We start from the raw sequence: 12,884 nt of genomic DNA on the forward strand, positions 1-12,884 counted from the left end.
TGGACATTCTTATATCACTACATCTCTTCTTTCGCTCTTCGAAGACTATGCAGAGAGTAGATCCAAAACAGCACCCACCGAAATGTGGTTAGGCAGGCGATGCAACTGCAGTGGATTAAAAGTTGTGGGCTCCTCTACAGCCTTAGTAGAAAGGCTGCAAACAGTACCGTAAACATTGTTTTTATGGCAAAGCTGTTTGATGAATTTACGGAACGCCTCTTCAATGATGCCCAAGAAATCGCCGACCTAAAACGATGAAAGAGGCTCGATTAGGTGTGAATCACCGAAAAATATTTTCTAGAGCTTGCATTGGGCGGGTAGAGAGAAATAAATAGAAACTAATTTTATTCCTGCTGCACAGTATCATCATCATCATCAGCCTGACTATACCCACTGCAGGGCGAAGGCCTCTCCCATATTTCTCCACTTAGCCCGGTTCTGTGCTAGCTGCATCCACTTGACCCCTGTGAACTTCTTCACCTCATCCGCCCATCTAACTTTCTGCCGCCCCCTGCTACGCTTTCCTTCCCTTGGAATCCAGTTTGTTACCCTAAGCGACCATCGGTTATCCTCTCTTCGCACTACATGTCCTGCCCAAGCCCATTTCTTCTTCTTAATTTCCACTAGAATGTCGGTAACTTGAGTTATTTCTCTAACCCACTGTGCACGCTTCCTATCTCTTAATGTTACCCCTACCATTTTTCGTTCCATAGCCCTCTGGGTTGTCCTCAACTTACGTAGAACTCTCTTGGTTAGCCTCCACGTTTCAGCTCCATAAGTGAGTACAGGTAAGATGCAACTGTTGTATACTTTCCTCTTGAGCGATACCAGTAAGCTGCTAGTCATAATATGCGAGTGCTTGCCAAATGCGCTCCATCCCAATCTTATTCTTCTTGTTATTTCCTTTTCATGGTCCGGATATGCGGTTACTACCTGTCCTAAGTAGACATATTCGCCTACTACTTCCAGTACTTCGCTACCTAATGTAAACTGTTGTTCCTTCCCGAGGCTGTTGAACATTACCTTAGTCTTCTGCATATTGATTTTCAAGCCTACCTTTCTACTTTTCCTGTCTAGGTCATCAATCATTATTTTCAGTTCATCCCCTGAGTTTCTTAGCAAGGCAATGTCATCAGAAAATCGCAGATTACTGAGGTATTCTCCATCTACCCTTATCCCTAACTGCTCCCATTCCAAGTCTCTGAATACTTCCTCTAAGCAAGCTGTGAGTAGTACTGGGGAGATTGTGTCTCCTTGCCTAACACCTTTCTTTATGAGAATTATGGGCTGCACAGTATATGGCATAACATAGGAGGGTATATATATGTAGGCCAGTTGGTGAGGCATCAGATATTAGGAAAGGTCAGTGACTACGACATTCAAACATGCCACATGCCTTCAATCGCATATAATAAGCTACGGTCGATTATTGTGCGTTTGGAAGGAAGTACACAAAAGAAGTTCGGTTGTCTTCCTGACATACCATAACTTTCCTACAATAACGGTAACAGTATATATTTATATGAAAACAGATCTATTCTAGAAATCCTGCTTTTGTTTCGCAGTTGGCATGATAACTGCAAAAAAAACAACGAATAATGGAGAACATAAAAGTGCAACTACTTCCTTGTAAGCACTTACTATGAACTGAAAGCGTAAATGCAATTCGCAAAGGGATGTTAAATCTGCACGATTAATAAAGCAAATTTTCAGTGCAAAGATAATTTCGATAAACGGTGGCATCCATCAGGCAATATTGAATGATATTTGATTTTAACGTGCTCTATGGTCATATCTGTGTTGTAACTGCGACAGTAGTTTCGCTAGATGTTTTTGTTTCCTCTTGGATGCGATTACTATAACAGAAATCTAAGGAATGAGAATTCTTAACTGTGTTTCGGATCAGCGCTTTCTACGTGGCAAAATTAGCGGTGGTAGTGTACCTAAAATATTTGCCAAAACTAATCGTGGAGGAGTGTCTGCTTTCTGGCCATACGGCGGCATCCATAAAAACCACCAGGTGTCGGAAGGGAAGACGAGTGTTCTTCACAGCTTGTACGTGGATTTAGAGCTTAATGAGTGCCGTGAAAGCCCCACTTCAATGCGAATGAACAATCGCCATTTCTTGATTACTTTTGGCAAAGGCCTTACGGATGATTGCTCATATAATATTCGAGAGTGGAAATGCGAATAAGGATTGCCACATGCCAGGGTATATGAGAAGTTGTTTATCACCTGGTATATGGCAATGACGATGTTATGCTGGCCACCATGCGGAAACACGCCTTCATTCCAGATCTGTTGAAGCCCACTTATCATTTGTAGTAGAAAGCTATGGTATGATCAGCAGCGTAATGACGTATTTTACATGTCGTGCTGCTTGAATACTATAAATTTATCCGGCTTTGTACATATGGTAGTCACTGCAAATGACCATTGTACAAACCCGCTTCATTGTTGTTTTCTATGCATATGACCAATCATAAAAACTTAGTGGACACTCATTTAGTTCAGTGATATGCCGCGGTGCTAGCAGGCATAAAAATTCACATTTATATTTTAAAAAGTTACCTAATTGACAATATCGGTTGCATTCGTATGACATTGAGTAATAAGTGGAAACCTCTCGATAAATCTTTATGGCATATATTCTTGTTTTAAGCAATAAACTGATGCAAACTTGGTGCGCAGTGAACAAGATGCTTATTTATTTATTTATTTATTTATTTATTTATTTATTTATTTATTTATTTATTTATTTATTTATTTATTTATTTATTTATTTATTTATTTATTTATTTATTTATTTATTTATTTATTTATTTATTGTACACCTCAAATGTCCCAGTACGGGGTATTACTTGAGGAGAATACATGGCAACACAGAAAATCAAAAATTAATAACAAAGATTAAATAAAAAGATCTTCGATGGCTTTTTTAAAATTCACGGTGCTGGTGTGGAGTGCGGCATCGGCAGGCAGGCCATTCCAGGCGACTGCAGTCTGGACAAAGAAGGGATGCAGGTGTGCAGAGGTACGTGCGCGAGGCGGATAAACGGCTTTTGCGTGACTGGTTCGAACGGAGGTGCGATGAGCTGGTTCTAGATCAGCAAGTGACAAGTGATAGAATTTGTGAAAGAGGCTAAGTCTGTTGATTTTGCGTCGTGTCTCGAGGTTAGGCAGGTTAGCTTCGGATTTCATAGTAGTCACATTGGAACGATAAGAGCAATCGGAAAAGATGAATCTAACTGCGCGATTTTGGACAGATTCAAGGGTTTTAGTCAAATCAGAAATATCGGGGTCCCCAGCTGCGCATGCATACTCAAGCTTTGGACGAACTAGTGTTACGTAGGCCAGAGACTTGACAGAAGAAGGAGCTAATGGTAAAGTACGTCGTACGTAAGACAGGACACGATTAGCTTCGTTAGCAATTGTTGTAATATGGGCGGACCAAGACAGATCACGAGATATGTGAACACCTAAGTACTTACATGCTGCTGTGGAAGAAAGAACGGAGCCGCAGAGTACATAGTCAGGCGTTATGTATGAGTGTCGCCGATGGAAAGAAATTAATGAAGTTTTACTAACATTGAATGACATTATCTACGTTTTTCACCAAGATTCAATTCGTGAAAGCTAAGTTTGGAGGGCACATACATCGTTGTTATTGTTAATAGGTCGATAGATAACACAATCGTCCGCGAATAGGCGAACGGTAGATGAAATATTTCTTGTGATGGGGGGGGGGGGGAGTCATTAATGTATATTAAGAAGAGTAGTGGACCGAGGACTGTGCCCTGAGGCACCCCTGAGAGTACGGGAGACCTGATGAAAGTTTTAAAAATAACCGTTTGTGAGAAACTTTGTCAAAAGCTTTTTCGAAGTCTAAAAATAGGGCATCAACGGGGACGTTATTATCTAAGCTACAACTAAGGTCATTGATGAATAATACTAACTGTGTCTCACACGAGCGGCCTTTGCGAAACCTATGTTGGTTGAGATGAAAAAAACTTGCAAGAGGTTAGAAAGTTTACTACATGCGAGTGGATTTATGTTCCATTAATTTAGAGCAATGCATCATGAGGAAGGCCGGTCTGGACGAGTCTTCAGCTGGAGTGAAGATTGCTGGAAAACGTATCAACAACCTTAGATATGCGGATGATACCACTTTAATGGCAGAAAGTGAAGTGGAACTCAAGACACTTCTGATGCGCGTACAAGAAGAGAGTTAGAAGTGTGGGCTTAAACTGAACATTAAAAAGACGAAGATCATGGCGTCTTGCCCTATCAAGTCCTGGAGCATCAATGGACAAGAAGTGGAAGCTGTGACAGATTTTCTGTTCTTGGGCGCCAAGATTACCTCGGAAGGAGACTGCAGCCATGAAATTAGGAGACGCCTGCTTCTGGGAAAGAGAGCAATGGTTAGCCTTGACCGAGTAGTAAAGAGCAGAGACATTAGTCTGCCAACCAAGATCCGTATAACCCGTGCTATGGTCTTTCCAGTTGTGATGTATGGATGCGAGAGTTGGACTCTGAAAAAGGCTGACCGCCGAAGAATTGACGCGTTTGAATTGTGGTGCTGGCGAAGACTCTTAAGAGTTCCTTGGACTGCCAGAAGATCAAATCAGTCGATATTGTCGACCATAAACCCTGACTGCTCATTGGAGGGTCAAATTCTAAAGTTAAAGCTCAGCTACTATGGTCATCTGATGAGAAGAGAGGAGTCGCTGGAGAAAGATTTGATGTTGGGAAAGGTTGAGGGTCGCCGGAGAAGGGGTAGGCAGCGAACGCGATGGTTAGATGGCATTCTCGGGGCATTGCAGATGAAGCTATGTGATGTTAAGAAGATAGTGAGAGACCGGAAAGCGTGGCGTGACATGGTCCATAGGGTCACGAAGAGTCGGACACGACTGAACGCCTGAACTGAACTGAATTTAGAGCAAACACAAGTGAGAAATACAGGGCGATAGTTACTGGGTGACTGTGAAGCGCCTTTTTTGGGGACTGGAATGACCTTGCCTACCTTAACCTTGCGGAACCATGCCATGTATAAAAGGGGACACGTGCCAAAAGAGCGTAATGACTACTTCAGTAATACAATGCCTTTAAAACATCCCACCTGCTTTGATAAAACAGGTAGATCGAACAAGACTGCGTCATTTGTGGCTCTCTATTAGCAAAAGTTAAAATTACTGTTAATACCAGAGAGTGCAATTAAAGATTCCAGCTCTACGTATTCGTTTATCACTGACAAAAGAAAATACACCACAGAAGATCACAATGGAAGTACTTATTTCTTGTTTTTAAAATTGGTGGCCACGATTAGAACAATGTGTGTATTTTCAGAACTGAATTAGACGCCATGTTGATTGTTCTCAATACTGAAAATTGTTGTGTTCTTACTGACATTACTGGACATCATTTGAAGACATAGAGCCTTAAAATAGGGCCACTCTTTCGGCAAAATAAATGTTTATGAGATTGAAAACAAAACATATTTGATAACTTCAGAAATTTGCTGTTTGCCCGGCGCTCTGAACTGAAATTAAGGAACAGTGCTGAATAAAAAAATTACAAGGGTTCAACGCTGCTGAACCAAATATTGAGCGAAAGCATTAGCTGCGGGTGACCGAGTATTCTTCTTCTTTTCTTTTTCTACTTCCTCAGCCCGCATATAAAGCCCCGCTTTAACCAACCCATATGAACGTGCCTTAGTGGCCTATAGGGGTAACGTGAATGCCAGGGTCCCATCAGGCTGATTCTGACATAACCGTGCCATGAGAAACGAGAGACCCAAGTTGGCAGCTCCTGCCAGCCCGTGTGTCACGTGGGGTGTGACGTCACAGCGTCACGTGGGTAAGACGTAATTGCGGCCAGGTCACGCGAAGGCTTGAAAGTGCGAGTAGTATTGCTTTCGCAATAAAAATCTGATTAATTTGTAGACAAACGCCGGCTAATTACTAGCTCCTGATACGAAATAGCGAAAACGCTCCTGTTCAGAACTCGTTTTCTACTTGAAAAGATTCTTGCATAAGCAACTTTGATTGAAAGAACCTCATTCTGGGGATTTTCCCACGTTTCATTAGACCATTCAGATAATGAAATTCTTACATTTTGTTTTGCAAAAAGGTTTAGCATTGCGAAATCTAAGGTAACATGTTTAACAAGACCATTGGATATATAAATTCTTATACTTTATTTTTCAATATCTTTAGCATTACTAAATATAAGTTCTTATTATCTGTATCTTATTAAGTTACGTCTTACATGCAATGAGCACTATACCAGCCACCGCAAGTCGCAAGATTTGCAGCTGTAAATTCGTCAAACTGTTCGTCAATGATGGAGTCAGCATCGGCTGTAATTCTCGTTTCGTAACCTAGGTAAGGGACACTAGTTAGTCCCTGTCCGTTTGCATCTGCTGCAGTTCAGCAGCAAATATTAACGACTGGATAATATTACAATGAGGCTAAATAAATGTGCTTTTTCATTTAGGAAAGAGAAGTTTAAATTTTGTTTTTCTTGCTAAAAATAACAACGTTAAAATAAATCGTTTATTTTGCGCATTAGAAAAAACATTCGTGAACATAGTTAACCTAATTATTTAAGGCAATGGTCGAAAACAGTATGAACTGGGAGGACGATCTTTAATGAAGCCATTGTTTAGAGCTCGGTTTCGGAGAAAACAAAACAAGCTTTATTTATAGTAGCTGGTTTGCACGCTTCAAAAGGCTGCTTTTCTTTCTTTTTTCTTCTTCAGAAATTATATGGCGAGTTCAAATATACTGGCAAACGACGGTCAATGAAAAATGGTTTCACAGGAAAATGCAACGAAGCAGAATCTGTTGTGAAACATATAGACGGATACCCTATCGAAACAGCTAATTTCTCCAATCGTTTTGTTAGAGTTCAAAATGGGCGTCAGCTGGGCTTCGGTTGAACATAGTGCTTGAGTACCTGCAACAACGCCCATATTTTTACCATGGTTTTCCAAACCTGACACTGACAGTATTAGTTTAGATGTTCAAAGGGGTAAATCGCGTGGATTAGGGTGAATATCTGTAAGCAAGCTTTGAATAATCTTTGAGGAGCTTTAGAATATTGTGCCTTTTAATTTAAATGGTGTATTACATATTAGAGCTATACCAAAATCTCCAAACGCTTCTTTATTTAAACCATTGCACAATGCATGGGAGGACTCAAATTCTGAAAATACCACTTATTTTTCCCATATTAATTCTGCCTATATTATTTCAGGTCATGAAAGCATATAACAGGATGTTACGAATTATTTTATTAAATAGCTCTCAATTCTGTCTGAACAAAGTTTTGGCTACAATTGTGAGGCGCGATTGCGTTACTGGAAGATTAGATAATTCAAAATTGGCTTTTTGACATAACGCGTTTAGGTGTAGTTTGTTTCTGAACGTATACTAATGCTTTGATGCAGTTTGTCACAAAATACTGCTTCGCAAGTTAGGACCTGTTGGCTTTAGGAGCCGCTTCTGCGATGTGCTTTAGAACTACCTTGCCTATAGGTCGCAGTATGAAAGAGAACTAAGCAAGGGCTGAGGAAAAGCCTCAGTTCGCAAACAGAGCCAGTGCTCGACATGGCTCTTGCCTTCGTCTGGGCAGCGCGATTATCACTGGCGGGGTTTAAATGCGCGTTTTGCTTCCGAAGATGAAAAACGAGGAAGGGGAAAAGGAGTAGGACAAGGAGTGAAAGATCTCCTTGCGATGGTTCTCTCCCCCCCACCCCCCCATTTCCTTTCCCTCCTCTTTGCATTTAAACTTGGCGAGTGATGATCGCGCTGCCCAGGTAAACACAAAGTCCTCTTGTCGAAACGTTGGTTCGGCTTACGTACAGGTCTCCCGCCATCCTCTTCCTCTCGTTCTACCCTCGAGGACAGACGTGTATTTTACGTACCAAATATGCCACCAGAAAATTCTCTTGACGCCAACGTGTCTCAACGGCCAACTTTATGCCCTCTTCAATTCCATATATTTGTCAACGATTCCGTTTCAGCAACTCCAAAAGGTAATTTAGACGGATGGCACTGCTGTTCTTACAAATTATGCTGGTTGTGAAACCGAAGTTGAAAACCTACAGCACAATAAGTGAACGACGCTGTGATGTGGATCTCTGAAAACAACCTTACCGGCAATGGAAAGAAGAAAAAATTTTATGCCCCAAAAACCACTGCGGAATGGAACCACGCTCATTTCACTGTATTTCTAGATTACCAAGATGGTGGTGACCTGGCGTGCACGCATTCTTCGAGCATATGCCTGTTGACGTTTTGCTTTTTGAAGATAGAACCTTGGTGTCCCCCCCCCCCCCCCCCGTTTCACATTTACAAAATAATATCCCATTTCTTCGCATATAGTGTTTACAGATACGGTATAATGCTCTTCGTTTTTTTTTTTTATTTTCTTGAAAAAGTTTGTAAAATCGATTTACATTCATTTTAAAACTATAACTATAAAGTGTGACTTAGAATCGCATGACATCGCGGAAAGACATTTTTCATGAGTTCGTTTTTCCTTTTTTCAGTCTTGACGGGCGTCTGGGGCTGTGCTGCGTCATTTGTGGACTACGAATTCTAGCATGCGCAGGCCCCTGCTGCGCAAAGAAATATGCTTAGTTCTAACGCGCTTCTCGGCCGGGTATAAAGAGCCAGACACTGCGTGTATCTTTTAAAGAATTTGAATACTTTTGCAGATGAATATTTTGCTGTGCAGTCGTAGTCTAAATAAATTGTCTATTGAGACAAGGTACAGCACTTTTTTTTTTTACTTGGTTTGACTGTTCGTTGCAACATAATCCGCCCTGACTGTTCGTTGCAACATAATCCTCGAGTTTGGTTTGCGTGCAGTGAAACGCGTTCCCCATTTATTATTCTTATTTCTTTTATTCTATCGTGTGTATTCAAATTTGACTATAGTATTAATAATGTATCCACATCATTTCGCTGACGAGTTCGGGCCATGCCAGAAAGCCACCATTGGCTTAGACTGACTCGATTCGCTTCATTAATTTCCTTGGGTGGCCGATATAGAATACCTATTTCTATCGTACGACAAGAAAAGGGATCACTACCTATCTTTCTTTTCATCTCATGTGTTTTCAGCCATGGCCTCTGCTTGAGTTAAATCAGGCAACGTAGCGTTCCGTCAAGGTTATACGCTCCAACCAGAGTAATGCAACTGCCATCCATTCTATTTACATAACTACAAACAAAAATACGCCAGTCCTAAACGTAGACATCGCCGCATGTGCGCACGGAAATAACACTGTTTCCTCTTAAAGATTCGATTACTGCCACGAAATAATAGGTCCGCCAGTGCGCTCATGGGCCAACTCAGGGTATCCTCGACAGTGCCATGCTTGCAAAGTTACGCCTACGGCCATTAGGGCCGCTAGCAGTGCGCGGAATCCATTATATAGACTTACAATGAACGACCGTCGCCGTATTCACGTTCCTAATGGATCCCCCCAGGCCACCGAATGTAAGTGATCTATAAGCATCGATCAGGCTATCTTGGATTTGAAAAATCATTTTCTCCGTCGGCGCCAATGTGGGCGCTCGTGCATTACATCGTCTCAACAGGATTCAATATACCCGCCATTGTTGCCGTCCACGCGGCATTCATTTCTGAGGTGCTTGGCCTTGTTATTATAGACTCCTGGAAGAGCCTTCGCGGCAATCAGATCGACGCATTTCCACGGGGTTTCGACGCTACAGGCAGGGTCAGCAACCGACGATGCTTGTCGTGCAAGCGTCTTTCTTTCGGAGGCCTTCATACACGACGCAGCTATACCCATCTCGCATTCTCTCCTTCCCTACGCTAGTAAAGAGGATGAAAAAGTATTTACCGTAGAGCGGGATGAAAAAGTATTTACCGTAGAGCGGAGGGAGTGGAGAAAGCAGTGAAAATGGCTGATATGCAACGACCATCGCTGGCACCATCGCCGGTGGTTCACTACCTTTGGTCGTTGACGACATCGACAAGGAGATTCTGTCATGCCTTCAAGTTTGATAAAATACTGTTACCTCCTCGACGTCGTCGCTAGCCGGAAAACAATAGGGAGCTCATAACGCCGTTCGCGATCAAAAGCACGTGAGCTATTGGCAGAAAAAAGTCATGCCGCCAATGCCTTTTTAATAGTGTGCAGATTCTTTGTTCGCAGCTTGTTTCTTCCAATTTGACGCTGCAAATTTTGTTCGTAAACAATTCAGCCATGATGAAATGTGAGCACCTGTAACCATAATTTAATTAGTTTTTCTCTTGAATTTTACGACCCCCTACAGTCTCCTTCTCCGCTTTTGTTTGCCTGGAAACCCACCTGATGCCGACACACGACTGGTGCTCGCTGTTTTCCACCCTGCATAATTACAACCACAGCCAAACGTTTACATGTAGCACATTCATGCCTGCGGTTCAGCAGTATTAACTGCAACTAGAAATGCTACGCTCGCTTCAATTGGAAGCTTGCTTAGCTAATATATTTTCGCGTCGCGTATTAGCCGGCCAGTATAACTTGTGCGTGCTTCTGAGATCCAGAAGATATAATCTACAAAAAAAAATCAAAGGAAAAGATCAAGGTTTAATATGGCAGGTGCCAACATTCCTGCCTAGATTAGGGGCAATATCTATTTGTTTTTGGGACCCAAAACATAGCGTTCCTTTTCAAGAGTCTGCTGCCATCGCTTGCAGCCCTGCTTAGATAGCTTCATACATTTTAAATTCTGCAGCATCCGAAAAAGCTGCATATAAATTAAGGTTCGTTATAGTAAGGAAAATACAACTTAAGCGGTATGCTATTTTTTCTTTCAAAAATTGATTAGAGTGTACAAATGTGTATGCTCACAAGTGTGAGCTTATTTTCCAGGTGTCATGGATATGGACATGTCACTTTCGAATTATTTCAATTTTCTTGTTTGGAAAGCGGCAGATGAACTGCATAAGCATAAGTGACTCCTTGTCGACTATGGCAGCAGTTGCTTTTGCCTACCCTTTATTATTCAACTAATATGCGGGTGTCGGGAGGAAATAATATGTCTGCTTTTCCTACGATTTGCCTTATTCTTTTCATTATACTTTAAGAAAACCAGTGCGCGATTTACCTGCATTCCCGCGGCTTCGTTACATCAGCAGGCAACTTACATGCCGGGGAACTTGTGCCCTGGCCTTTCCATCATCTTTTAACCGTGAAGCTGCGACAAAATTAAGTTGAAGCACACCATGCCTGAAACAGTTGGTCGGCCACTGCCGCCAGCGCTCGCGGTTCTTGCTTGTTCTGTGCGGCCGAGCCCAACTTACGCACAGCATGTGTCGTTTTAATAAACGCCAGCCTCGCAAGAACAACAACGGCGCAGTAACAAACGGCGACAATTTATTCGGTTCTCCTCTACGCCCCTTCTCCCCCATCCTCGCAAGGAATTCAATTTCGCCGGCGCGCCGATGAGTGACGGCTTTCTCTGAGAAATGCAAAGCACCGACTCTATTCCGCAGAGGCACCCGCCACCGACAAGTCTGTCGCCGTGAAAGCGAGGCAAATTTGGGGGATCTCTAGCGGCCCCCGAGGCCGCTCCGTGGCCGGGCACGAAAAGAGGAGCGGGGTGAGGGTGGGTGGGTGGGGGGGAGGGGGGGATTTGAACGGCGGAGTAGTGCGGCTGCGCCGCGTGATTAAATTTCAAATACTTTGAGCGCTTCCCGTAGAGTCTCGTGCTCCGGCGCGCTTCTCGTATACCTCTGCCATGTTCCGGGAAGAATGGAAAGAGAGATTTGAAGGGGAAGTAGAGGAGGGTTCACCGAAATTAAGGTCCCGCCGAAGACGGTCGCTGAACATTCGCGCGTTCACTAACTGCGCTAGGCCAGCCAACGGCTGAAAAGAAAGGAAACGACCCTTTTGCAACGGCGGTGAACCAGGAACAACGCTCAGCGCTAATGACTCCGAGGAAGGAGGTAAGTTCGACTCCCTGGATCTGTAGCTACGTTCGCTGAACCTGCCGAATGGCAGAATTACGATACAGCAGTAGCGTTCCGAATCTGTGATATCGATTAGGTAGATTAACGAGTTCTTTACATAAATTACCTCTGCGCATTTAGGTAAGCTCATCTGTATCGGATCATTACGCGGAAAAGGCAGTCGACCCATTAAACGCAGACATCGACATGGAAGTTTTTTTTTTTTTTTTTTTTTTTAACAATAATCCTTCAGTTCCGAATGTGTTAGCGTTTACAAGCCAGTTGAGCATGGCATCATGCGCTTCATGAAATATTCATGGCGCCACTAAACTGAAGCTTGTTAACTCCGCAAAAAGGCGACAAAATGCCGCAATCAAAAAGTTGACCACAACACACAGCATGCGCCGGAGTAGTAGCAACATAAGCGAGCGCTGACCTGAGCAGAAGGATCCTTCTTGTAATTTTTTAGCCTCCTCATAGCAGATATCTTCCGAGTCTTAGTGATTATTCTGGACTTCTTGATTCGATTTACTCGCCACTCCAGGCAAAATACCTGCTCTGAAATGTGTTCTCAGTCGGAAAGTAGAGATGCGCGGCACTTCAGTAAAATTTGAGTCGTCCAGTTTGAGCTGCGGGTGCAATCAATGTCAGTATTTTGTCTCTAGCAGTTGTATTCACTGCACAAGTTCAGCGAATGTCACGTTTGCTTCACTGCTGCAGGTAGTTTGAGCCGTCGGGTATGCGCGATTTCCACCTTGAGGGTAATGTAAAGGTCATTTTGTATTAATCCTGGTGCTCGCCATGGGACTTTGGGCCATAGTCACGTAGGCCACCAAGTGGCTCATGACCACTGTCAACGTCGTCAAGGTAAAGTAAAGTGACCTAGGGGTCGCCAGGAAACTTTGGGGCAT

At 42.9% G+C, this 12,884-nt stretch overlaps 1 long non-coding RNA gene across 1 annotated transcript in view; it reads right to left on the reverse strand.

The window, feature by feature from the left end:
- Nucleotides 1–12,884, reverse strand: part of LOC146203287 (uncharacterized) — a 42,012-nt gene that overhangs the window by 11,335 nt on the left and 17,793 nt on the right. The window contains exon 2 of the long non-coding RNA XR_014702344.1: nt 79–246. This is a non-coding gene — a long non-coding RNA (uncharacterized LOC146203287). The remainder of the gene's footprint in view (nt 1–78; nt 247–12,884) is intronic.

This window comes from Amblyomma maculatum, chromosome 1, assembly GCF_055883805.1.
Source record: "Amblyomma maculatum isolate TAMU_Amacu chromosome 1, ASM5588380v1, whole genome shotgun sequence".
Taxonomy (NCBI): domain Eukaryota; kingdom Metazoa; phylum Arthropoda; class Arachnida; order Ixodida; family Ixodidae; genus Amblyomma; species Amblyomma maculatum.